Genomic DNA, 26498 nt, shown 5'->3' with positions numbered 1-26498 from the left:
CAATAAAATGCTTTGAGACATCTGTTGGTCATGACAAACACTATACATATGCAGAAAGAATGGATTGAACACAATTTCACAAATGATTTAAGAACAGGAAAATTGCATTAACTTCTCTCCAAAGCCCTCTTCCCCACCAGCATGTCAGCATGTTTGGTTCCATTGAATTTTATTTTCTGCGGGACAACAATTTTTCTCTTTCCTCGATGTGCAACCATAAGATATGCTGTATTATATAATTCCCGATGTGTGTGTAGGCTATATTTTTCTGGAATCAGTATGTGCAAGACAGTATAATAATTAAAGTGGATAGTGATAACCATGGATCGGTTCACATTGCAAGCTATGTACTTTCTCTTGATGCTTGTGGGATCTTTCTGTGTGCAAATGGGCTGACATGTTTACCACTTTACAACAGTGACTGCACTTCAAAAAACACGTCCTGGACTGTAAAGCACTTTGGGATGTTCTGAGGTGAAAGGCGTTGGGTGAAATTTTCCCAAAAAATGGTAAAGTGTCAGGTTCTGACTGAAAACTGGCGTGTTTCTCTCCAGAAACAATCGGGTTCTCACTCCAGATCTTCTGAAACTTTGTCAAAATAAAGGAGGGGGGGTGGCGTGTTTTGCATTGTCACTCTGGTGGGGCAGGATCTGATAGAGCCGCCATGCCCGTCTTCACAGAGATCAAAGGGCGCCTTGATTGCAAAGTGCAATTAAAGGTATCCCTGGCCCCACTGGACATCGGGACCCCCGGCAGACAAGGGGAACACTCCCAACCCTCGACCACAGAGGGCCAACATCCACCCCCTCCCCCCCCCCCCAACCTCCCACACAACACAGGCAACAGGGCGACCCGAACCCCCTCCCATCTTCACCGGTGTTGGGGCACCCCACCCCCCGTTCTTAGTGAATGGCCCCCAACACCGCCATGCAGGCACAACACCCCCAACACCATCCCCCCCTGATTATGGGAAACCCCAATTAGATTCCCTAGAGGCCCTTCACCTGGAATCACCTCTGACACTGCCAACCTGGCAGTCTGGTGGTGCTGAGTTAGCACTGTCTCTCATCACCCAGGGACTATAATCACTTCAATACCCCGGCATGGTCACCACGACTGGTTTATGTATTTTGGAAACCAGTAGTGATTTCCGCAGGTGTGAACATCTGATGTTGCCTGAAGATATGGCATAAAACCGTTTAATTACATTTAAATTCATTCTAATTCATTGAAATCCCATCATTGTGGTGGGCCTGGGAACATCGCGCTCGGAAATCTTGCCGGCACAAATCCCGTTATGGTCCTCACGTGAAAGTTAGCGGACATAACGAGATTTGTACCCACGGCTACGAGCCCTGAAAATGGTGGCCATTATGTGAATGCAAATTTAAAAAAACTTTGTGATCTATTGCTATTTTGATAAATTGGTATGAACGAATGCGGAAAGGAATAAATACTTTCAAATATTATTATTGTCTTTGATCACCATGACCATTAGTCAATAGCCTGGATAGATCTGGAACATCCCTGTCAGCGTTCTGTGATGGATTGAATGACATATGAATCTGTATATCCCTGAATTATTTCTTTAAATGCAGATTGTTATATCCTGCGAGCTTAGGGCCTCAGTTATTCACAATCTATATCAATTATTTGGATGTGAGAACCAAATGTAATATTTCCAAGTTTGTTGATAATACAAAATGAGGTTGGGGTGTGAGTTGTGAGGAGGATGCAAAGAGGCTTCAAGGAGATTTAGACAGACTAAATGAGTGGGCAAAAACATGGTGGATGGAATACAACGTCAAAAAGTGTGAAGTTATCCACTTTGGGAGGTAAAAGAGACGTGTGTCTTCTTGTTCATAGGTCACTGAAAACTAACTTGCAGGTGCAACAAGCAAGGAAGGCAAATGGTATCTTAGCCTTTATTGCAAGGAGTTTTGCATACAGGAGTAATGAAGTCTTGCTGCAGTTGTAGAGCCTTGGTGAGATCACACCCAGAGTCTTTTGTGCAGTTTTTGTCTCCTTACCTCAAGAAGGATACGCTGGTCATACAGTGAGTGCAACCAAGGTTCACCAGACTATTTCCTTGGATGGCAGGACTCATCCTAGGAGGAAAGGTTTAAAAGATTGGGCTGGTATTTTCAAGAGTTTAGGTGAATGCAAGTGATCTCATTGAAATGTACAACATTCTTACAGGGTTTAACAGTGTAGCTGCAGAAAGGATGTTTCTCCTGGTTGGGGGGGGGTGCAGGGTCCAGATTTTGGGGGGGGTTCCAGAAGCAGGGACTGTAGTCTCGATAAGCCATTTAGGATCGAGTTGAAGAGGAATTTCTTCAATCAGAGGCTGGTGAATCTTTAGAATCTTTGAAATTCTCTACTCCAGAGGGCTGTGGAGGTTCAATCATTGTGTTCAAAGCAGAGGTCAATAGACTTCTTGACATCATTGATATCAAGGGATACAGATGTTAAGGAATGGGTTAAGAGACATTCCAACGAGGGGACATAGCTTTAAATTGAGAGGAGATAGATAGAAGACAGATGTCAGAGGTAGGTTCTTTACTCAGAGAGTAGTAAGGGCGTGGAATGCCCTGCCTGCAACAGTAGTGAACTCGCCAACACGAAGGGCATTCAAATGGTCATTGGATAGACATATGGACGATAAGGGAATAGTGTAGATGGGCTTTAGAGTGGTTTCACAGGTCTGTTCTATGTCTCATTGATGTTAAGTATCCAATAATTGACACTGATATGTAAAGAGGCTGCAGGTGGCACTTGTTTGATGGGGTGTGGTGATAGAGTTTTGTACAGTGTGTTCAAGAAAAATAAAGATGTGAGTCTTGGGAAAGGAGCAGAACTCTTGCCTCTTTACTGAACATCAGCCAGAAGCTAACAACAGAGATCGAGCGGGAAGATGGCATGGAGGTAGAAGATCAGCCATGGTCTAGTTAAATGACGGAGCAGGCTCGAGGGGCCAACTGGCCTATTCCTATGTTCCTTTGTTACTGAGGAGGGTAAATGTGAAGTACAAAGCAATTCAATGCTAATTGTTGACAGGGTTAACAACCTCTCGTCAACAGAGACAAGAAGCTCTCCTTTATCTTCAGAAGTGATGTTTCAGAATGTGTATTTGGAATTTTAGTTACATATATATCAAGGATTGATTTGACCTATTTCTTTTTTTCTTTTTTAAAATACATTTAGAGTACCCAAATTATTTTTTTTCCAATTATGGGGCAATTTAATAAGGGCAGTCCACCTAATCTGCACATCTTTGGGTTGTGGGGGTGAAACCTACACAGACAGGGGGAGAATGTGCAAACTCCACACATACAGTGACCCAGGGCCGGGATCAAACCCGGGTCCTCAGCGGCATAGGCAGCAGTGCTAACCAACGTGCCGCCCCGATATGGCCTATTTCTGATAAACTTAGAGGAAGGATATTTGAGCCATGGAGAGGATACCTTAATAAGCAAAATACAGCAGATGTTGGAAGCTGAAATAAAAAACAGTGAATATTGGAAAAACTCTGCGGGTCTGGCAGCATCTGCAGGGAAAGAGAACAAGAATTACCATTTCAAGTCCATTTGGCTCATAATCAGAGCTCAGAGAGAGGGAAAATCTGTTAGATATTAGATTGTAGCTGGAAGAGATTGCAACAGAAGTCTTGCAAAGACCATAAGACATAGGAGCAGAATTAGGCCACTCGGCCCATCGAGTCCGCTCCGCCATTCAATCATGGCTGATATTTTCTCATCCCCATTCTCCTGCCTTCTTCCCATAACCCCTGATCCTCTTATTAATCAAGAATCTATCTAACTGTCTTAAAGACACTCAATGATTTGGCCTGCACAGCCTTCTGCGGTAAAGAGTTCCACAGATTCACCACCCTCTGGCTGAAGAAATTCCTCCTCCTCATCTCAGTTTTAAAGGATCGTCCCTTTAGTCTGAGATGGTGTCCTCTGGTTCTAGTTTTTCCTACAAGTGGAAACATCTTCTCCACGTCCACTCTATCCAGGCCTCGCAGTATCCTGTAAGTTTCAATAAGATCCCCCCTCTTCCAGAGTCCTCAACCGTTGCTCATATGACAAGTTCTTCATTCCAGGGAACATTCTCGTGAACCTGCTCTGGACCCTTTCCAAGGCCAGCACATCCTTCCTTAGATATGGGGCCCAAAACTGCTCACAATACTCCAAATGGGGTCTGACCAGAGCCTTATACAGCCTCAGAAGTACATCCCTGGTCCTGTATTCTAGCCCTCTTGACATGAATGCTAACATTGCATTTGCCTTCTTAACTGCCGACTGAACCTGCATGTTAACTTTAAGAGAATCATGAACAAGGACTCCCAAGTCCCTTTATGCTTCTGATTTCCTAAGCATTTCCCCATTTAGAAAATAGTCTATGCCTAAATTCCTCCTTCCAAAGTGCATAACCTCACACTTTTCCACATTGTATTTCATTTGCCACTTCATTGCCCAGTCTCCAAGCTTGTCCAAATCCTTCTGCAGCCCCTTGCTTCCTCAATACTACCTGGCCCTCTACAGATCTTTGTATCATCTGCAAATTTAGCAACAGTGCATTCAGTTCCTTCTTCCAGATTATTTCTGTATATTGTGAAAAGTTGTAATCCCAGCACAGACCCCTGAGGCACACCACTAGTCAACCGCTGCCATCCTGAAAAAGACCCGTTTATCCCCACTCGCTGCCTTCTGCCAGTCAGCCAATCCTCTATCCATGCCAGGATCTTACCCTTAACACAACTTATTTAACAGTCTCCTATGCGGCACCTTGTCATAGCCCTTCTGGAAATCTAAATAAATCACGTCCACTGGTTCTTCTTTGTCTAACTTCCTTGTTACCTCCTCAAAGAATTCTAACAGATTTGTCTGACACAACCTCCCTTTGACAAAGCCATGCTGACTCAATCCTATTTTACCATACACTTCCAAGTACTTCGCGATCTCATCTTTAATAACAGACTTTAAAATCTTACCAATGACCGAAGTCAGGCTAACCGGCCTATAAGTTCCCGTCTTCTGCCCCCTCCCTTCTTAAACAGGGGTGTTACATTAGCCACTTTCCAGTCTTCTAGGACCCTCCCTGCCTCCAGTGATTCCTGAAAGATCATCACCAATGTCGCCACAATTTCCTCAGCTATCTCTTTTAGGACCCTGCGGTATAGTCCATCCGGTCCAGGTGACTTATCCACCTTCAGACCTTTCAGTTTTCCCAAAACCTTCTCCTTAGTAATGGTCACTGCACTCACCTCTGCCCCCTGGTTCTGCTGGAGCTTTGGCATCCCACTGGTGTCTTCCACTGTGAAGACTGATGCAAAGTAACTATTCGGTTTGTCTGCCATTCCTTTGTTTCCTATTATTACTTCTCCAGCCACATTTTCCAGTGGTCCAATGTCTATTTTTGCTTCTCTCTTACCGTTTATATATTGAAAAAACCTCTTCCTATCTTCCTTTATATTACTAGCTAGCTTGCACTCATACTTCATCTTCTCCCCCCTTATTGCTTTTTTAGTTGTCCTCTGCTCGTTTTTAAAGGCTTCCCAATCCTCTAGCTTCCCACTAATCCTTGCCACTTTGTATGCTTTTTCTTTAGCTTTTATGCTGTCCTTGACATCCCTCGTCAGCCATGGATGCCTTGTTCTCCCCTTAGCATGTTTCCCCCTCCTTGGGATGAATTTCTGTTGTGCCTCCCTAATAACCCCCAAAATCTCCTGCCATTGCTGTTCCACTGTCTTCCCTGCTAGGCTCCTTTTCCAATCAACTCTGGCCAGCTCCTCCCTCATGTCTTTGTAGTTTCCCTTATTTAATTGTAATACCGTTACATCTGATTGCAGCTTCTCCCTCTCAAACTGCAGGGTAAATTCTATCATATTGTGGTCACTGCTCCCTAAGGGTTCCTTCACCTTGAGTTCCCTAATCAAGTCTGCCTCATTACACATCACCAAATCCAGAATTGCCTGTTCCGTAGTAAGCTCTGTCACAAGCTTCTCGAAAAAACCAACTCTTAGACATTCCACAAATTCCTTTTCTTGGGATCCACTACCAACCTGATTTTCCCAGTCCACCTGTATATTGAAGTTCCTCATGATTATTGTAATGTTGCCTTTTTTACATGCCTTTTCTATCTCCTGATTTATTTTCTGCCCTGCATCCTGACTACTGCTAATTCCCATCAGGATCTTTGTACCTTTGCGATTCCTCAACTCTACCCACAGAGATTCTATGCCTTCTGATCCTATATCGCTCCTTGCTATCAATTTAACTTCATTCCTTACTAACAATGCAACCCCGCCCTCTTTGCCAATCTGCCTGTCCTTTTGATAGGACATATATCCTTGGATATTGAGATCCCAGCCCTGATCCCCTTGCAGCCATGTCTCTGTGATGCCCACAACATCGTACCAGCCAATTTCAATGTGCGCAACAAGCTGATTTACTTTGTTCCGTATACTGCACGCATTTAGGTACAACGCCCTCAATCCTGCATTGGCCACCTTCCTTTTCACACTCTCCTCAGTCACTGTACCCTGTACTGTGGCCCTTTTTGTTTTTTGACTATGGCTTCTCTACCTTACACTTTTCCCCCCTACTGATTTTTGTTTCTGGCCCCGTTTTACTTCCCTCTGACTTCCTACATCGGTTCCCATCCCCTGCCACATTAGTTTAAACCCTCCCCAACAGCACTAGCAACCCCCCCCCCCCAAGGACTTTGGTTCCAGTCCTGCCCAGGTGCAGACCATCCGGTTTGTACTGGTCCCACCTCCCCCAGAACCGGTTCTAATGCCCCAGGAATTTGAATCCTTCCCTCTTGCACCATCTCTCGAGCCACGCATTCATCCTCGTGGCACTGGTAGCAATCCTGAGATTACTACCTTTGAGGTCCTACTTTTTAGTTTAACCCCTAACTCCCTGAATTCAGCTTGTAGGACCTCATCCCATTTTTTACCTATATCGTTGGTGCCAATGTGCACCATGACAGCTGGCTGTTCACCCCCCCCCCCCCCCCCCCCCCAAGAACTTAAGAACAACAGACAGATGACAAGGTGCCATGGGAGATCAGATGTAACGGTATTACAATTAAATAAGGGAAACTACAAAGACATGAGGGAGGAGCTGGCCAGAGTTGATTGGAAAAGGAGCCTAGCAGGGAAGACAGTGGAACAGCAATGGCAGGAGATTTTGGGGGTTATTAGGGAGGCACAACAGAAATTCATCCCAAGGAGGGGGAAACATGCTAAGGGGAGAACAAGGCATCCATGGCTGACGAGGGATGTCAAGGACAGCATAAAAGCTAAAGAAAAAGCATACAAAGTGGCAAGGATTAGTGGGAAGCTAGAGGATTGGGAAGCCTTTAAAAATGAGCAGAGGACAACTAAAAGTCTTCCCCAGATGACATGGGGGGTGGGGGAAGAGAGGAGGAGTGTTTTTGAGACAAATGTATGGGATATAAAAAAGGGATTAAGATGGAGGAGAAAGGTCACAGTCTAACATTGTTGAACTCAATGTTGGGTCCTGAAGGTTGTAACATGCCTAATCGGAAGATGAGATGCTGCTCCTCCAACTTGCGCTGGGCTTCATTGTAGCATTGCAAAGGCCAAGGACGGACATGTGGCAGGAGGACAAGGTGCTGAGTTAAAATGACAAGCACCAGGAAGGTTGGTCATGCTTGCAGACTGAGCAAAGATGTTCTGCAAATTGGTCACCCAGTCTGTGTTTAGTCTCTCCAATGTGGAGGAGACCACATTGGGAACGGCGCATTGAATAAAACAAATTGAAGAAGCTGTAAGTGAAACATTGCTTAACCTGAAAGGAATTTTGGGGCCTTGAATGGTGAGGAGGTAAAGGGGCAGGTGTTGCACTTTTTGCGATTTCAAGGGAGGTACTGTGGGAAACGGATTGGGAGTTGGGTCTGATAGAGGAATGAACCAGGATGTTATGGTGTGAGCGGTTCTCTGTGGAATATGAACAGGGGAAGGTGAAGGGATGATGTATTTTGTGGTGGTATTTCTTGCTTGCAGAATTGAGCATATTTACATGCTTCATTTTTTAAAGTAATGATTCTTTGCTGCAACTTCACACTGTACATTGACTTTCAAGGTCCAGTCTCAGCTTTGTCAGTCAGTAAACTCTGATCTGCCTCAGCCCAGCAGCTGCTAAAACACTCACCCATGCTTTTGCTACCATCAGATTCGACCATTCCAATGTCTTTCTGCCTGTCTTACCATTTTCTACTCTCAGTAAAATTGAACACATCCGACCCTCTGTCTCTCATATCCTAACTTGTGCCAAGTCCCATTCACCCATCATCCTTGTGATCATCACCAACCCCTTGACTCCCTTTCAAATTCCTCCAAAACCTCATCCCTTGCTAACTCTGAAACTTCCTTCAGTTCTACAACTCTTTTTAATATTGCATTTCCTTTGTCCCAAAATCATTGGCGATGACATCAGCTACCTAGGTCCCAAGTTCTGGAATTAAAGCTCTCCGTCTTTCTTTCCTCCTTTAAGATGCTCCTCAAAGCCCACATATTTGATCAAGTTTTCAGTCACATTTCTCAGTTGATGCATGATAATATCTGTCCTTCCATGAGAGGACAAATGAACAAAAACATCAACCATGACTTTGCAATTCATTTAAAAAAAAATATATATTTATTAAAGTTTTTTAACACAATTTTTCTCCCTTACAAACAATAACCCCCCCCCCCCCTCGTAACAAAAAAAAACGAGAAATCGCGCAGAGCAAGATATATACATGGCAAAATGATATATTTACACAGCTTTGTACACTGGCCCTCACCCGTCCGTGCCAGTTTCCCCAACCCTTCATGTTATCTCTTGCTCATCCACCCTCCCAGGCAGTCCCCCCTTCCCCCCCCCCCTCCCAGGACGTCCGTCCCCGTCCCCCCCCCCCCCCCCCTCCCTCCCTCCCCCAAGGTTGCTGCTGCTGCTGACCGACCTTCCTCTAACGCTCCGTGAGATAGTCTAGGAACGGTTGCCACCGCCTGTAGAACCCCTGCGCAGACCCTCTCAAGGCGAACTTAATCCTCTCCAACTTTATGAACCCAGCCATATCATTTATCCAGGCCTCCAGGCTGGGGGGCTTCGCCTCCTTCCACATTAGCAAGATCCTTCGCCGGGCTACTAGGGACGCAAAGGTCAGAATGCTGGCCTCTTTCGCCTCCTGCACTCCCGGTTTGTCCACTACTCCAAATATTGCTAGCCCCCAGCTTGGCTTGACCCGGACTTTCACCACCTGAGATATTGCTCCCGCCACTCCTCTCCAGAACCCCTCCACTGCCGGGCATGACCAAAACATATGGACATGGTTCGCCGGGCTCCCTGAGCACCTTCCACATCTGTCCTCTACCCCAAAGAACCTACTTAACCTCGCCCCCGTCAAATGTGCTCTGTGGACCACCTTAAATTGTATCAGGCTGAGCCTGGCACACGAGGCTTTGCAATTCATAGCTGTTTGTTTTGAGTAGGTACACATTTGCTAAATTTCTGGTTTATCAATTTGAGTTGATCTGTTCAGAAGTCCGACTGTGGACTGCATGCACAAGGTCAGTCTAAAAAAGGCATTTTCCCACAGGCTATATTTCTGCAGTGGGAGGACACCTACACCACATGGACTGTAGTGGTTCAAGAAGGCAGCCCACCGCCACCTTCTCAAACGCAATTAGGGACAAGTACAAAATGCTGGTGATACCCATACTCGGGAGTGAACTTTTTAAAAATAATAATCTTTATTAGTGTCACAAGTAGGCTTACATTAACACTGCAATGAAGTTACTGTGAAAATCTCCTGGTTGCCACAAACTGACGCCTGTTCGGGTACACTGAAGGAGAATTCAGAATGTCCAATTCACCTAACAAACACGTCTTTCGGGACTTGTGGGAGGAGACCCATGCTGACACTGGGAGAATGTGCAGACTCCGCACAGACAGTGAGCCAAGCCGGGAATCGAACCCTGGTTCCTGGCACTGTGAAGCAACAACGCGAACCACTGTGCCACCGTGCTGCACTTATAACATCAATCAATCGACAATGATTAAAGCATGCCACTGAGAATCTTCTTGATAAAATGCCGCACAAGTCAAAACTATGTGCATTTTACTTTTTGCAATGTGCAGGTCCGTGGGCTTTTTGAGGAGCGTGGTAGATATGACTAAGGGAGTTAGAATGTGGGGAGACTGGGACACACTGGCCCCAGAATTCACGTGGAGGGTGGGAAGGAGCCAAGGTGACTTCTAGCAAGTGGGAAAGCTGAGAATATGGTGAAATGGTCGACCTGCTGAAGTTAAGGGCCAAACCTTGTTTGAATTTTGTTTCCTGCTTGGCGACCGTCAGGTGAAGAGCAGAGAGAAAGTAAGATCTTGGGGTGGGGACGGTTGTTTCGTTGAAAGAGGGGCGGAGGTTGTAGTTAAGTTTTAAAATAACCTCCCATCTTGAATCGCCTGAGGAACTGGATGTTATCACCCGGGCCAATAAAGAACTGCGTTTGGACTATTTTAGTTAACTGCTTTGTTTTTACCACATTTCTGTCAGCCAGGTATATTTTGTAAATGTTTTCAGTTGGTCCTCCGTTCTCAGGAGATTTGCTGGTGAATGTACTTCCAATACTCACCATATCTCCATGTGGAAAAAAAATCTCTTGAAGCCATCTTACTCGGCTGTAAAATAACGATCACTAGTATTGAAAGGCACTGATGAACCTCGGGTTTAAACAACCTATTTCTGTTTTAGTCATGTTTTTTTCAAATCTGCAAATTCGAGTAATGGTTATCTTTTTACTTAATTCAAAATTCTCTCCCACTAATCACCATTTAACCAACTCAACGACAAGTAATGGGAACGTTTAACTGTTGAGTTAAAACGTGTTTATTCAAGGGAAGCTTTGGGGAGTGAGGCCTATGATTGTGAAGTCACGAACGACTCGGTTAGACCTGACTTGCCCAGTGTGGCGATGAAACAGCAGCACCAGGGACCTTGCACCTTGAATTTGTCAACAGACGTTCCTTGGAGCAACAAATTCCTGACGACAACAAGTAAATAGTTGCAAGTGTGTAAACTGAAACCATTCCTTCTACACACCCTTATGTTGATCAGGTTATGTTTTACACATTTGACGTGCTGTTAAGTCAACAGCAACTTTGGTTCATTTACAAGCTGGACTGATTGTAGCCTTTAAAAATAGCAGGGAAAAGTGGAGTGAGAGAGAAATCGAGGGAAATGTGAAAATGCTGTGAAAATTATTTTTATGTAACCCCCCAGTGGTAGAGACAATTGATATGATTATTTTCAGTGACACTGGATGAGAGAACTTGCAGGGCATCCATTTCGACAAGAGCTGTACTTGGATTAGCTGAGTTTTGTTGGTCTGTGTAGGTCAATTTGAGCCATGAGAATTGGGAGGAGAAAAATTTGGAGTAAAAAGGACACAACAGAGGGAGTTAGAAGGAGGGTGAATTCACAGAATTGTTATGGCTCAGAAGGAGGCCATTCAGCCCATCATGTTTACACCAGCTCTCCAAATGAGCATTATTTGTGCCATTCTTCTGCTTTTTCCCTGTCCCCTTGCACATTGTTTATTTTCAGATAATCACCTAATTCTTTCCTGAATGCCTTGATTGAAACTGCCTCCACCACACTTTTAGGTAGTGCTTTCCAGACCCGAACCACACACTGTGTGAAAAGGTTTTTTTTCACATTTCGTTTACTTCTTTTGCAAATCACTTTAAATCTAGGCCATCCTATTCTCGATCAGTTTACGAGCAAGAACATTAAATCCCGATCAAGCCTCCTCATGATTTTGAACAGCTTTAATCCTTCTTTGCTCCTCTAATATGTTTTTATACCTCCCCTCTGAACCTTCTGCATTTCTCTTGGTTATCAATTGTAATTTCTACCTGACACCTACTATAAACATGCACATTGTTTTCTTCTTTATCTTGATTTCTTTTTTTTTTTTAAATATATTTTTATTCTCCTCCTTTTTCACATTTTCTCCCGAATTTACACCCACCAACAATAAACAATCAGCAACAGATATGTCAATCCCCATAACAATAACAACTATCCCATCCTCCCACCAACCCCCAAACATCAGCCCGCATGTTTACAGAAACAAATGACAAAAAGGAATCAGGGATTAACCATAGTCATCCTTAATATACACACCTTCGGGCGATCAACGAGACGAAGTCTATGATATCTGCCTCCGCACCCCTTTCCAACCCTGGCTGGTCTGACACCCCGAATATGGCCTCCCAGGGACCCGGGTCCAGTTTCACGCGCACCACCTTGAAAATTACCCTAAAAACCTCCTTCCAGTACTCCCCTAGCTTTGGAAAGGACCAAAACATATGAACGTGATTAGCAGCCCCCTCCCCCGCAACGCTCACACCCATCTTCTACTCCTTCAGAAAATCAGCTCATCCTCTCCCTCGTGAGGTGCGCTCTATATACCTTCAGCTGTATCAGCCCCAACCTCGCACATGAGGTGGAGGCATTTACTCTCCGGAGCACCTCACACCAGACCCCCTCCTCTATAACCTCTCCCAGCTCTTCCTCCCACTTTGCTTTGATCCCTTCCAGTGGTGCCTTATCCTCTTCCAGAATAGCTCCGTACACCGCTGACACTGCCCCCTTCTCCAGTCCCCTTGTCGTCAGCACCTCCTCCAGCAATGTGGAGGCCAGTTCCTCCAGGAAGCTCTGTATCTGCTTCCTGGCAAAATCCCAAACCTGCATGTATCTGAACACTTCTACCTGCTCCAGCCCATACTTCGCTTCCAGCTCCTTCAATCCTGCAAACCGACCCCGAAGAAACAAATCTTTTAGCATCTTAATCCCCTTCTCCTCCCATTTCCGAAAACTTCCATCCCACCTCCCTGGCTCAAATCTATGGTTCCCCCGAATCGGCATTTCCCTTGACCTTGCCCCCAACCCGAAGTGTTGACGAAACTGCCTCCAGATTTTTAATGAAGCTATTATTACCAGGCTCCCTGAGTATTTCCCCGGATCTATCGGGAGCGGCGCTGTTGCTAGTGCTTTCAGCCCCGACCCGCTGCACAAACTCTCCTCCATTCACTTGATTTCTATCTCCATTTTCATCCAGGGAGCTCTCGATTTGTTTGCCCTACCTTTGCCCTTTGAGGAAATATACCATGACTGTGCCAAAGCCATTTCTTCTTTGAAGGGTAGCCAATTCTTAATGTTTCCCTGCCAGTCTTTTTTCCCCAGTTTGTCCTTCCCAGCTCCGTTCTTGCCTCATTGAAGTTGACTCTCCCCCAGTTAATTATCCCGACTCTGGATTGCCCATTGTCCTTTTCTACTATCATCCTAAACTTTATGGTACAGTGATCACTGTCTCCTAAATGTCACTTGATCTACTTGGCCCACCTCAGTTCCAAGAACAGCTCTAACAGTGCATCCTTTCTCGGACTGGACACATAATTTTCCTGAACACAATCTCGGAACATTTGACCCTCTCCACCCTTTACAGTACCTCTGTCCCAATCTACATTTGGGTAATTAAAGTCCCCCATTATAACTGCTCTATAATGTTTGCATCTCTCTGTAATTTCCCTGCAGATTTGTTCCTCTACCTCTTTCCCACTAGTTGGCAGTGTATAGACTGAGAAATATACACTGAGAAATGTAATTGTACCCTTTTTGTTCCTCCACTCAAGCCAAATTGATTTTGCCCTTGAACTCCCTTGGACATCCTCTTTCTCCAACACTGCAATGCTGTCCTTAACCAATACCGCCACCCCTCTTCCTCTTCGTCTTTTCCTATCTTTTCTGAGCACCTTTATACCCAAGAATATTATCCAGTCCTGCCTTTACTTGAGCCAGGCCTTTGTTATTGCCGCAACATCAGACTTCCACATGGCAATCTGCACCAGTAATTTCCAAACCTTATGCACTATATTCCATGCATTCACATATGTGCACAGTAACCCTGATTTAGATTTAATTACTTTCTCCCTTGATGAGACTTCACCTTTAACTTATTATTTTCTATACTAGTGTATCTGTCTCTCCCAGTATTTTGTGCACCCTGGTATTCCTTTCTAATGTTCTCTCCTTCCCACACCCCGGCTGAGTTAGTTTAAAGCCCTCTAGCACCAGCAAAATGCCCTGCAAGAAACTCAGACTGGGCTCTGTTCAGTCTGATAGTCTGGTTTGTACAGGTGCCATCTTCCCTAGAGCCAGTCCCAGTGTCCGAGGAATCTAAAGCCCTCCCACCTGCACCATCTCTTCAGCCATACATTCACCTGCCTTAACGTTCTATTTTTGTGCTTACTTGCAAGTGGCACTGGGAGTAATCCGGTGATTACTACATTTGAGGTCTTGCTTCTTAATTTTCTATCTAGCTCCCTAAATTCTGATTGCAGGACTACACCTACCTCCCTACTTAAGTCATTGTTACCAACATGGACCACGTCTTCTGGCTATTCATCCTCCCCCAGAAGAATATTCAGCAGCAGTTCTGTGGAATCTTTCACCCTGACATCCAGGAGTCACGTCAATGGTCATAGAAATGCCTACCTGTTCACCTATCACTTTTGCTCTTCCTTTCTTCTTCCTCCCGTCCTGTACAGCCAAGTTGCTTGTGGTGCTTCAAACATGGCTTTGACTGCGCTCCTCTGAGGAACCAGTTCCCTCACCAGCTTCCAAAACGGAAAACCAAGTTTCATGCTCCCAGGGGATTCCTGCACTACCTGCCTAGTTCTCTTGGACTGTCTGGTGGTCACCCATTCCCTCTGCCTTCCGGCTCCCAAGCTACGGTGTGACCAACTCTCTGAACGTGCTTTCCACATAGCTCTTAACCTCAGGGATGTGCCAAAGTGACTCCAGCTGCTGCTCAAACTCTGAAACCCGGAACTCAAGCTTCTGCAATTGGTAGCACTTCCTGCACCTGTGGTCACCAAGTCTCGAGTAGTGTCCATGACTTTGCACATATTATCGGACACGCATTCCACTTGATTGATCTGCCCTGCCATGCCTTAACTTTACTTCCTTTATGATAACTTTATTTTACTTTGGATTACTTATATTACTTTTCTATTGGCCCTGACTTTCCTTTATTCCTGGTATTTCTCATTAAAATCCAAGTGTAGCTACTTTAAAAGTAATACACTTTTCTAGTTTGCAGCAATTTACAGATAATCCCTGTGGTAACTTGACCACAGAAAGGTAGTCGAAACGTGTTAATCTTTAAGTTAATATATAAAAATAATGAAGTTTAAAATGCAATATGGACTCAAAAATGGGAGCAGCTAACCAAACATTAAAATACCAGTAACAAAATAGAATTAAATCTAACGACAGTTAAATATGAATATACACGGGTAACAACAACTAATGATGTCACAGTGCTTACTAATGATATCAGAAATTAATTTAAATAAGAAGATGCATAATAATAACTCCTCCGCCTCCCCCCATAAATTTCAAATTTCAATCCCCTTTCAAGACAGAAATACAATAAAACTAATGCCTTAATTATACATCAGTCTTAAGTAACTTTGCGACTACGCTGTGATCTTTGCAGTACCACTGCTGACTCTGTCAATTCTGGTGATGCCTGACCTGATTTAACTGAACTTGTGGGTGCATGAGTAGGTTGAGTATCTGTGCACGAGTGTCCCTCTCCTGAAGTAGAGTCCACTGGAAGTCCTGGTACATCAAAAACTACTTGTTGAGTTTTTGCTGTCTCTGAGTCATGGCGGAGTTGAATATGATCTTGGTGCCCGTGAACAACTCTTCCATTGTTCAATTTCACTACCAAAGATACTGGACCACTTTGGTTCAGAATAACTTCAGGTAAGGCAGCATGGTGGCGCAGTGGTTAGCACTACTGCCTATGGCACCAAGTACCTGGGTTCGATCCTGGCCCCAGGTCACTGTCCGTGTGGCGTTTGCATGTTCTTTTTTGTTATGAATTTAGAGTACCCAATTATTTTATTTCCAATTAAGGGGCAATTTAGCATGGCTAATCCACCTAACCTTCTAGGTGATGGTTACTGTTTCCACGTGCTCTTTTCACCCTGCTTTTGGTGGTCATAATAATCTTCATTGTCACAAGTAGGCTTACAACATTGCAATGAATCTACTGTGAAAAGACGCAAGTCGCCACATTCCGGTATCTGTTCGGGTACACAGAGGGAGAATTCAGAATGCCCAAATTACCTAACAGCATGTCTTTCGGGACTTGTGGGAGGAAACCGGAGCACCTGGAGGAAACCCACGCAGACACTGGGAGAACGTGAAGATTCCTCACAGACAACGACCCAAGCCAGGAATCAAACCTGGGACCCTGGTGCTGTGAAGCAACAGTGCTAACCACTGTGCTACTGTGCCGCCCAAATGTCTCCAGGCCCTCTTTACACGTTCTTCTCGGTGGTGGTAACTGTCTCCTGATCCTCTTTTCATCTGCTCTTCAAAAGTTTAGATTTTAGAGTCTCCTGAAACAATTTGCAATCATGGGCGAAATTCTCCGTTATCGACGGGAAGTCCGCCAATCGGCGCAAAAAACGGCGCAAATCCGACTTGCGTCACGTCGGAAAAATGGGTCGAAAGTCTCCGGCCCGAATTGGGCTAGCAGCGACGTAACGGGATCCGCGCTTGCGCAGTGGTTCACGCCGTGCAGCGTCATACGCGCCGCACGGCGTGACGGCTCATAAGGCCGCGCTGCTCCCCCCCCACCCGACCGGAACACCCGACCGCAACACCCGACTGGATGGCTGGTCGCCGTTCAGCCCCGAGGTTCGAGTAACGGGATGTGGAGGCGCTCCTGGACGCAGTGGAGCAGAGGAGGGACGCCTTGTATCCCGGGCACGGCCGCAGAGTTGCCCCACGCCACAGCCGGCGTCTGTGGAGGGAAGTGGCAGAGGCCGTCACCGCTGCAGCCCTGACACCACGGACAGGCACCCAGTGTCACAAGAAGGTGGACGACCTCGTCAGAGCAGGCAGGGTGAGCCTTCCCCATATCCCCCCTCCCCCAAATCCCCCCTCCCCCATATTCCCCCTCCCCCATATTCCCCCCTCCCCCATATTCCCCCCTCCCCCATATCCCCCCTCCCCCATATCCCCATATTCCCCCTCCCCCATATCCCCATCCCCATATCCCCCCTCCCCCATATCCCCCCTCCCCCCATATCCCCCATATCCCCCCTCCCCATATCCCCCTCCCCATATCCCCCCTCCCCCATATCCCCCCTCCCCCATATCCCCCTCCCCCATATCCCCCATATCCCCCCTCCCCCATATCCCCCCTCCCCCATATCCCCCCTCCCCCACATCCCCCCTCCCCCATATCCCCCCTCCCCCATATCCCCCCTCCCCCATATCCCCCATATCCCCCCTCCCCCATATCCCCCCTCCCCCATATCCCCCCTCCCCCATATCCCCCATATCCCCAAGTGAATCCAGCCCTAACCTTAACCTCTGCAATGCACGCGCAACCAATGGCATGCATTCATATACCTGCCCAACAGTGTTGCCTTTTACCCCTGCCACCCCCCCTCCCCACAGGATAAGCGCGCACACAACAATAGGGAGCATGTGAGGACTGGAGGAGGCCCCGCTGATGAGAGGCCACTGACCGAACACGAGGAAAGGGCCCTGGAACTGGCTGGCGGACCTGAGGACCGGGAGGTTGCTGATGCAGAGGTCGGGGGTATAGTAGCAAGTGAGCCACCGACAGCCCGCCCCCATATCCCCCCTCCCCCGATATCCCCCTCCCCCATATCACCTGATCACTGCCTGATGTCTAACCATGCATGCTTCATTGTGTATCGCAGGACCAAACGTCCAGGCACCCATCCCCGCAGATGCAGATCGCCCGCAGGATGCCCCTCGGAGGCCACGGGAGACGGAGAGACCCGGACCCTCCAGCATGCGACGCCCGCAGGATGCCCCTCGCACACCACGGGAGACGGAGAGACCCGCACCCTCCAGCATGCGACGCCCGCAGGATGCCCCTCGCACACCACGGGAGACGGAGAGACCTGCACCCTCCAGCATGCAACGCCCACAGGATGCCCCTCGCACATCACTGGAGTCGGAGAGACCCGCACCCTCCAGCATGCGACGCCCGCAGGATGCCCCTCGGAGGCTACGGGAGACGGAGAGACCTGGAGCAACAGGGAGACGACACCCCCGTCACGTGCGGGAGCGACCACCCAGCGACGAGGGGGGCAGCCACAGGCCCCCGTCACATCCAAGCCAGGACACCACTACCCAGGACACCACTACCCAGGACACCACTACCCAGAACACCACTACCCAGGACACCACTACCCGGGACAGCACTGCCCAGGACACCCCTACCTGGGACAGCACTACCCAGGAAGACGAAATACTGGACAGTGACTCAGAGTGGATGGGTGGAGACGAACCCCCACCCCAAAGTGCCATGGATTCAGAGTGGGACGAAGAGCACGACACAACGCCACTGCTGTCACCAACACCCTCTACCATCGCAGAAACACTCACCTCGGTTGGGCACTTTAGTGATGAGGCGTCCGGTACACTCACTGGTGCGCACAACACAGCCGTCCCGGTACAGCAGGTGGAGGTAGGAGCAGCAGAGGGGCCGGGCGGTCGGAGGGCAGCCCAGCCCAAGCGAATATCTGCCGCCCAGATGGATCCCGGGTTCCTGGAGTTACCACACCCACACATAGGTCCGATGCAACCACCGACCCGGAGACGAGCGAAGAGGGTGACGGGCGGCTTGCGGCGGCTGCAGTCGCTGGTGGAGGAGTCCACCCGCGTCCAGGAGCTGGGAGTGGTGCCGGTCATGCGTGCCACCCAAGCTGACACCGCACGGGTGGCGTCCGCGGTGGAGACAATGGGTGCGACGGTGTCAGACATGGGGAACGGTTTGCGAGGCCTGGGCTTTCCGTGCAGGCGGCGTCTGTGGCCCAGGAAATGGCTGCCCTCTCACAGGAGGCCATGAGCCAGTGCCAGCGCCAGATGGCAGAGGCGCTCAACGCCATAGCCCAGTCTCAGCAGGCCATGGCCCAGTCTCAGCAGGCCATGGCCCAGTCTCAGCAGGCCATGGCCCAGTCTCTGCAGGCCATCGCTGAGGGCATCGGCGCCAGTGGCCATGTGCGAGCCGGCGTCGCACTGTCACAGACAGGGTTTGCCAACCCCCTGGGCTCCAAGGCTGCAAACCTGCAGACCCCTGTCGATGCCAGCACGGGCCTCCAGGACTGGCAGCGCCAGATGTCGGGGGGGCGTCGGATGGCCAGTCCGTTCACATCCCCCACCCATGTAGAGGCCTGGGGGCCATCGGGCACCCCGAGGGAGGAGGAGGTGGTGTGGTCCGTCCCGGCTCCCCCTGTAGGGGAGGTCCCGGTACACCGCGACACCTCGGACTCCCCCCCCTTCCGTCCCAGGTGCATCGGGTGGGCAACGGGCAGGACAGGCTGGCAGCTCGCCATCCCAGTCGCCCGGGCCGCAGCCTGGCCCATCTAGGCCAGGACGCCCCAGGAAACGGCCGCCAAAGGGATCCAGTGTCAGAGGGCAAGAATCACAGGAGTCCACCTCCAGTTCTGCTGTACCGTCTGGGGAACCACGTAGACGTAGTCAAAGGGCCCGTAAGGCCAAACAATTAGACACTGAGTAAGTTGGCACGGGTGCAGGACACAGATGAGTTTTAGGGGCTAGGGCACGTGCATGAACTCCTTTGGTTACTAAAGTCAATGTTACACCTACAGAAGCTGCCTTTGTGCTCTGTCCAAAGCGTGCGGGGGTGTCATGTACGTTGAGCGCAAGTGTGTGTGTGAGGGGTGGTCTTACCTCAGCCCCAAGTGAGTCTGCCCTGTTCCCCCTGGGCCGCCATCAACATCCCCCCGGGCAGAGGACGGGACCGTGCGCTGCAATGTCACAGCCGCATGCAGGGATGGTCCGGGTGGATGGTGGTACTGTGGCCATGGGTCAGACATAGTCCAACGATGTAGAGCCATGAGCTCACCGCAGGGCGGATTGTCATCATCCTCCATGGCCTGCAATAGACACGCGTCCACCCGCAACTGTGTGAGCCCGGCCCGTTGTGCCGCAGGTGGATCGGCAATGGGGGGGGGTGGTGTGCATGCGGGTGGGGTGGGTGGGGTTGGGGAGGGGGGTGAGGGTGCTGGGTGGGTGGATGGGTGGGGGGTGTGGGTGGTCGGCTGTTGCCATGGTGTGCGGTCTGTGGCCATACTACCCGATTCCCACGCCCATCTAGTCAGTGAAGCGGGCGGCTATCAGTCTGTCCCATGCCTGCTGGGCCAGCCGGTAACGGTGGACAGCCACCCGCCTGTGTCTACCCCGTCTGCCCTGACCATTACCCCCATCCCCCTCATCTGGGGAGGACTGGGCCTCTTCCTGCTGCTCCTCCAGTCCGCCCTCCTCTGCCTGCGGCACATCGCCCCTCTGCTGGGCTATGTTGTGCAGGACGCAGCACACAACAATGATGCGCCGACCCTATCTGACCGATACTGGAGGGCGCCCCCAGAGAGGGGGGAGGGGAACGACGACATGTCATCATTGCCCATATCCCCTCCTCCCCCCAGCCAGGTGGCATGGACCACATGGGTCCAACTGTTGGAGGCTGGCACCTGGCCAGGTGGACCAACTCACTTGCCCTCGCATCCCCCTCCCCGGCACGGACCCCACCCCAACCTCCACCCCGGCACGGACCCCCCCCAACCTCCACCCCGGCACGGACCCCCCCCCCCAACCTCCACCCTGGCACGGACCCCCTCCACAACCTCCACCCCGGCACGGACCCCCCCCCCCAACCTCCACCCCGGCACGGACTCCCCATCCCCCTCCCCGGCACGGATCCCCCCAACCTCCACCCCGGCACGGACCCCCCCATCCCCCTCCCCGGCACGGACCCCCCCCCAACCTCCACCCCGGCACGGACCCCCCATCCCCCTCCCCGGCACGGACCCCCCCCCAATCTCCACCCCGGCACGGACCCCCCCCCAACCTCCACCACTGCACGGACCCCCCATCCCCCTCCCCGGCACGGACCCCCCCCCAACCTCCACCCCGGCACGGACCCCCCCCCAACCTCCACCCCGGCACGGACCCCCCCCAACCTCCACCCCGGCAAGGAACCCCCCCCCCCCAACCTCCACCCCGGCACGGGCTCCCCATCCCCCTCCCCGGCACGGATCCCCCCAACCTCCACCCCAGCACGGACCCCCCCACCCCCCTCCCCGGCACGGACCCCCCCCCAACCTCCACCCCGGCACGGACCCCCCATCCCCCTCCCCGGCACGGACCCCCCCCCAACCTCCACCCCGGCACGGACCCCCCCCCAACCTCCACCACTGCACGGACCCCCCATCCCCCTCCCCGGCACGGACCCCCCCCCAACCTCCACCCCGGCACGGACCCCCCCCCCCAACCTCCACCCCGGCACGGACCCCCCCCAACCTCCACCCCGGCACGGACCCCCACCCCCAACCTCCACCCCGGCACGGACTCCCCATCCCCCTCCCCGGCACGGATCCCCCCAACCTCCACCCCGGCACGGACCCCCCCATCCCCCTCCCCGGCACGGACCCCCCCCCAACCTCCACCCCGGCACGGACCCCCCATCCCCCTCCCCAGCACGGACCCCCCCCCAACCTCCACCCCGGCACGGACCCCCCCCCAACCTCCACCACTGCACGGACCCCCCCATCCCCCTCCCCGGCACGGACCCCCCCCCAACCTCCACCCCGGCACGGACCCCCCCCCAACCTCCACCCCGGCACGGACCCCCCCCAACCTCCACCCCGGCACGGACCCCCCCCAACCTCCACCCCGGCACGGAGATCCCATCCCCCTCCCCGGCACGGACCCCCCCCCAACCTCCACCCCGGCACGGACCCCCTCCCGGCACTCCCCCGGAGCCCAGCCTACTCTAACCACCCCCCCCACCCCCCCCCCCCGCCGCACACACACACACACAACCGTAGACACACCTCTCCTCACGCATTCAGACTGCGGCCACGCCATCGCCTGCCCAGAGCCAACCCCCCAGGCCGCCACTCACCTCCACGCTGGTCGGCGTGAACCTGGAGCACAGGGTCACGCCGATGAAAAGGAGGTTTAATTTACGTCGACGTGAACGGTCATCACGTCGATGGGACTTCGGCCCATCCGGAAGGGAGAATATCGGCAGGCCGAAAATCGGCTGCCTTGCGCAGACCCGTGACATTCTCCGCGGCAGCGGCGACATTAACGCCCCGCCGACTTTTCTCCCTTCGGAGACTTCGGCAACCGGCGGGGGCGGGATTCACGGCGGCCAACGGCCATTCTCCGACCCTCTGGGGGGTCGGAGAATGACGCCCCATGTTCTTTCCTTGCTCCCTCAACTCACTTTTGGGCAGTCACACTTTCTGCGTCCAGTTCCACGGGTGCAGGAAGTTCTTTCCTTTTTTGTGCGTACACCATATTGATGAGCAATTCCACCATTCAAGGTCGAGATTGCAGTTGAATCTAATCCTGTCGTCATCTCGCATTCATATACACAGAAGCATTTTGTAGTAGATAGACCAAAAATATTTGGGTTAGCTTTGTGTTATGGCTTGCATCTGTTGGGTGTGGGGATTGCTATTTGAAAGCTGTCCCCACCTGTTCAAATTGAGATGTGCAATAGGCAGTAGGGCCCTGCAGCATCAGTTGCAAACCACGTAGTACATCTAGCTACGATTCTCAAAAACAGCTTGTACCTTAAAGAGCAGTTTATTACAAAGTGAACACCAGAGCAGACAGAAAAATCCATTATGACAGTGCACTCTGGAAGCATTAGTGGTGATGGTGGGTGGGCGAAGAGAAGCCATGTGTTCACAATGGACCTGGAGACTTTCGCGATCCCCTTTGAGACAGTGGGAAGTCAACTGCTGGAGTATGGTCCCCAGGATCTGATAATAGTGTCAGAAGAAGTCCGATGGCCTCACTTGGATGACAGTATCAATGAATGTACCTTTACATGATATCTCTGACCCACCACATCACTCGCCTCTTGCTGCCCAGTGCAGCACACCTCTATCACCCACCCAGCAGCACTCCCTGACACTCTATCTAGATACTCCACCTGAACTTCACACTCCTACAAATGCTGTCAGACTCACAATCACCTCTCACTGTCTTTGCATGCCTCCAGTTATTCAGCTATGGAAGGCATGTCACCCAAACAGTTGCTACACAACCACTCACTGTCCAGCCTCTTGCGGGACAAGGTGGCTCACATTAGAAGGGAACAGAGCATACCTGGTGGCTGACATGGATGCCTGCATCTCCTGAACCCTATGAAGATGATATATGCCCAAGGCAGCCAACATCATTGAGATGGGGCTTTATCCCAGTACAATCTCATCCCATTGTCTGGTTGTCTGTTGTCTGAACAAGCTACAGATGTGACCATGATCTTCATGCCCCAACCCTACTCCCCCTTCTCTCACACCGACTTTCTCCAGTTCCTGCTTTCAGACCTCCCAAGGAGTGCTGCTCAAACCAAGGCCCTGTCTGCTTCTTAGGTGGATGTAAAAGACCCAAAGGCATGTGAGGGAGATATTGTGGACCAGTTCCTGCTTCAGAGCCAGATTCGAGCCCTACCCCAGGACGTGAATTCATACTGTAATAAACAGATAGATTGTTGAACCTGTACGTTCCTTCCAATATGCCCCTGGCAGATGATAAGAGAGGGAGTGTCTCCTGGTCATCCATATTTGACATAAAGTGGCATCCCTCAAGCCGTAGTCTCGGCTATAGTGACAGGCTAATGAACTGTTCCAGGAAAAAATAGCGACAGAAACGGATATAAGCAGCAGTGATTACCTGACTTATGCAATGGGCACTGGGAAAGATCTAAAATGTCCTCATCTGACTGAGGAAAAGTTGCAGTGTTCCTCTTTTGTGGGGAGGCATAGAGTGAATGACTCTGAACTTTGGGAGGTCCAAGCTGTTAAGTAATGGGTTAAGAGTTAAGTAATGCATTAAGAGACATTGCAATTAGTTGTCTCATTTATGTTAAGTATCCAATGATTGACACTGATATGTAAAGGGGCTTCAGGTGGCCCTTGTGTCAGGTGGTGTGTTAGAGTTTTGTGCAGAGGCTGTGGAAGGGAAATAAATGGTGTTTGGTGAAAAGGAACAGGACTTTTGACTCTTCATACAACGGTAACTAAAATGTATAACTAATAGTAGCAGAGGATGGTTGCTGTGCAAATGTGAAGGTTTGAAAGATACAACTTTAACTGATCATACCAAGGAGTGAGTGAGAAGGAAAAAAAAAAAGATACATGGCTGAACCCAGGATAAAGATGGCTGGATATGACTATTCTCCCTTATTTTCTGAAAGGGAATCGTACAACCAATGGAGAAGTGCAGTAGTTATGTGGCCTTGGGAAAGACAAAACAAGGTATGGCATTGGCTCTTTCTCTACCTTATGACAGTAAAATCCGAAACAAAGTGCTTTCTGAGCTGAAATTGGAAGAGTTAGACTCAGAAGAAGGTCTGGAGGCTCTATTACAATATATGGATAAGATTTACAAGAAAGATGACTTGTTAAGTGCGTATGAAGCATGGTCGGAAAAGTTCCAGAAAATAGAGGAATTCTCCATGGAAGACTTTATAATGGAATTTGGCAGACTATATAAAAGGCTGCAGAAACACAACCTGGAATTTCCACAGTCTGTGTTGGCCTTTAAATTACTTGACTGTGCTAGAGTGAGCAACATGGATAGGCCCCTGGTTTTGACAGGAGTTCAGTTTGTGGATGAGGATATCTTATTCAATCAGATGACAAAAGCTTCAAAGAAGTTTCTGAGGAAACATTCAATTCCGATGGCTCTGATGACTCAAATAGGTCAGCCTGCTATAAAGCAGAATATGGAAGATACACTACGAACAGGATGGCGAAATTGTACGGCTACGAACAGGGCCCAAGACTATAGAAGGTGATTGCGACAAGGAAATTATGAAGACAGAAACCCAGTTAGAACTTACAGTAGGAAGATGAACCCCAGAAATGCATGGGGCTTGATAAATCGATGTTTTCGATGTGACTCTCAATACCATCATGTCTTCAACTGTCCAAAACATTATGATAGAGTGTTTGAAGCGACACATGACATGGAAGAGTCAGAAGAGGGAAAAGATAGTGTTCAGAGAGAAGACATTGTCCTGTTAACAAGCAGTTTTACGCCGGTAATGAGGGTGTTGGTTGCAGAATCCTTCAATTGTGCTGTATTGGACAGTGGCTGCACATCTACTGTGTGTGGAATTGACTGGTTAAAATGTTACCTGGACTCCTTGAATGCTGAAAGTCGTAACAAGGTTAAGGAATTTGAAAGTTCCACAAGTTTCAGGTTTGGGGATGATAATACTCTGAAGTCGCTGAAAAGAGTGGTGATCCCTTGCAATATTGCCGGAGTGAATCATTTCATTAGCACGGATGTTGTATCAAGTGAGATACCTTTGCTTCTGAGCAGACCGTCGATGAAGAAAGCACACATGAAACTGGATATGGAACAGGATAAGGCAACAGTTTTTGGAAAGACGGTGGACTTACAATTTACACAGTTGGGACACTATTGTATTCCATTACCGAAAAATAATATTTCAAGTAGAGTGGTTAAGGGTGTGTTAATGGCCGTTGAAAATGGGACTTTCGCTGATAAAAGCTTCTTGTATTAAAACTGCATAGGTAGTTTGCACATCTGTCTCCTTGGAGGCTGAAAAATGTATTAAAGGATGCAGGGGTAAGGGATGAACAGGTTATCCTGTTAGAACAGGTTAGTGATTGCTGTGAAGTTTGTAGGAAGTACAGACGGAGACACCAGCACGACCGATAGTAACCCTACCTTTGGCCAGGGATTTTAACGACGATGTGGCTGTGGACCTTAAGATCTGGGATAAGGCCATTTTTTCCGAAAGGACAAGTACCAAAAGTTGGTACAAAGGTGACATACTTGCCTGAAGGGTCTAGTCAATGGAAGAATGCAACTGTTATTAGAGCAGGGAATGCCACTGGAAAGTATAAACATTGGTTGAATGTACAGCATTCAGGGGAGGGAGTTAAGACAATGGATTGGGAACACGAAGTTCAAAAATGGAGGTCACAGAAACGCAGTGCCAGTTCAGATAGTACATTGGTTAGTGAACAGGTCCGCAGGAAAAGGTCAAGAATTTTGAAAGGACATCCCACAGCAGATAGGAAAGATCAAGCAGTAGCAGTATAGAACAAGTTACCAGGCGGGAGAGGGGACATAGTTTATCAAGGTCTCGGAACATGAGTAAGACTACGAATACTAATAGGAGTAGAAGCCCACATGCACGTGAGATTTTGGTGGCTTCCAATAAATTATATGAAAAGTTATCAAAAATGCTAAACAGAATTTTCTGGAAAAATGCTAAACAGCAAGAACTGCATAGTTGGAGTGAATTTGGGGTATACACGGAAGTACCGGATAGGGGA

The sequence above is a fragment of the Scyliorhinus torazame genome, chromosome 19 (assembly GCF_047496885.1).
Source record: "Scyliorhinus torazame isolate Kashiwa2021f chromosome 19, sScyTor2.1, whole genome shotgun sequence".
Taxonomy (NCBI): Eukaryota; Metazoa; Chordata; class Chondrichthyes; order Carcharhiniformes; family Scyliorhinidae; genus Scyliorhinus; species Scyliorhinus torazame.
Note: the sequence above shows the minus strand (reverse complement) of the source record.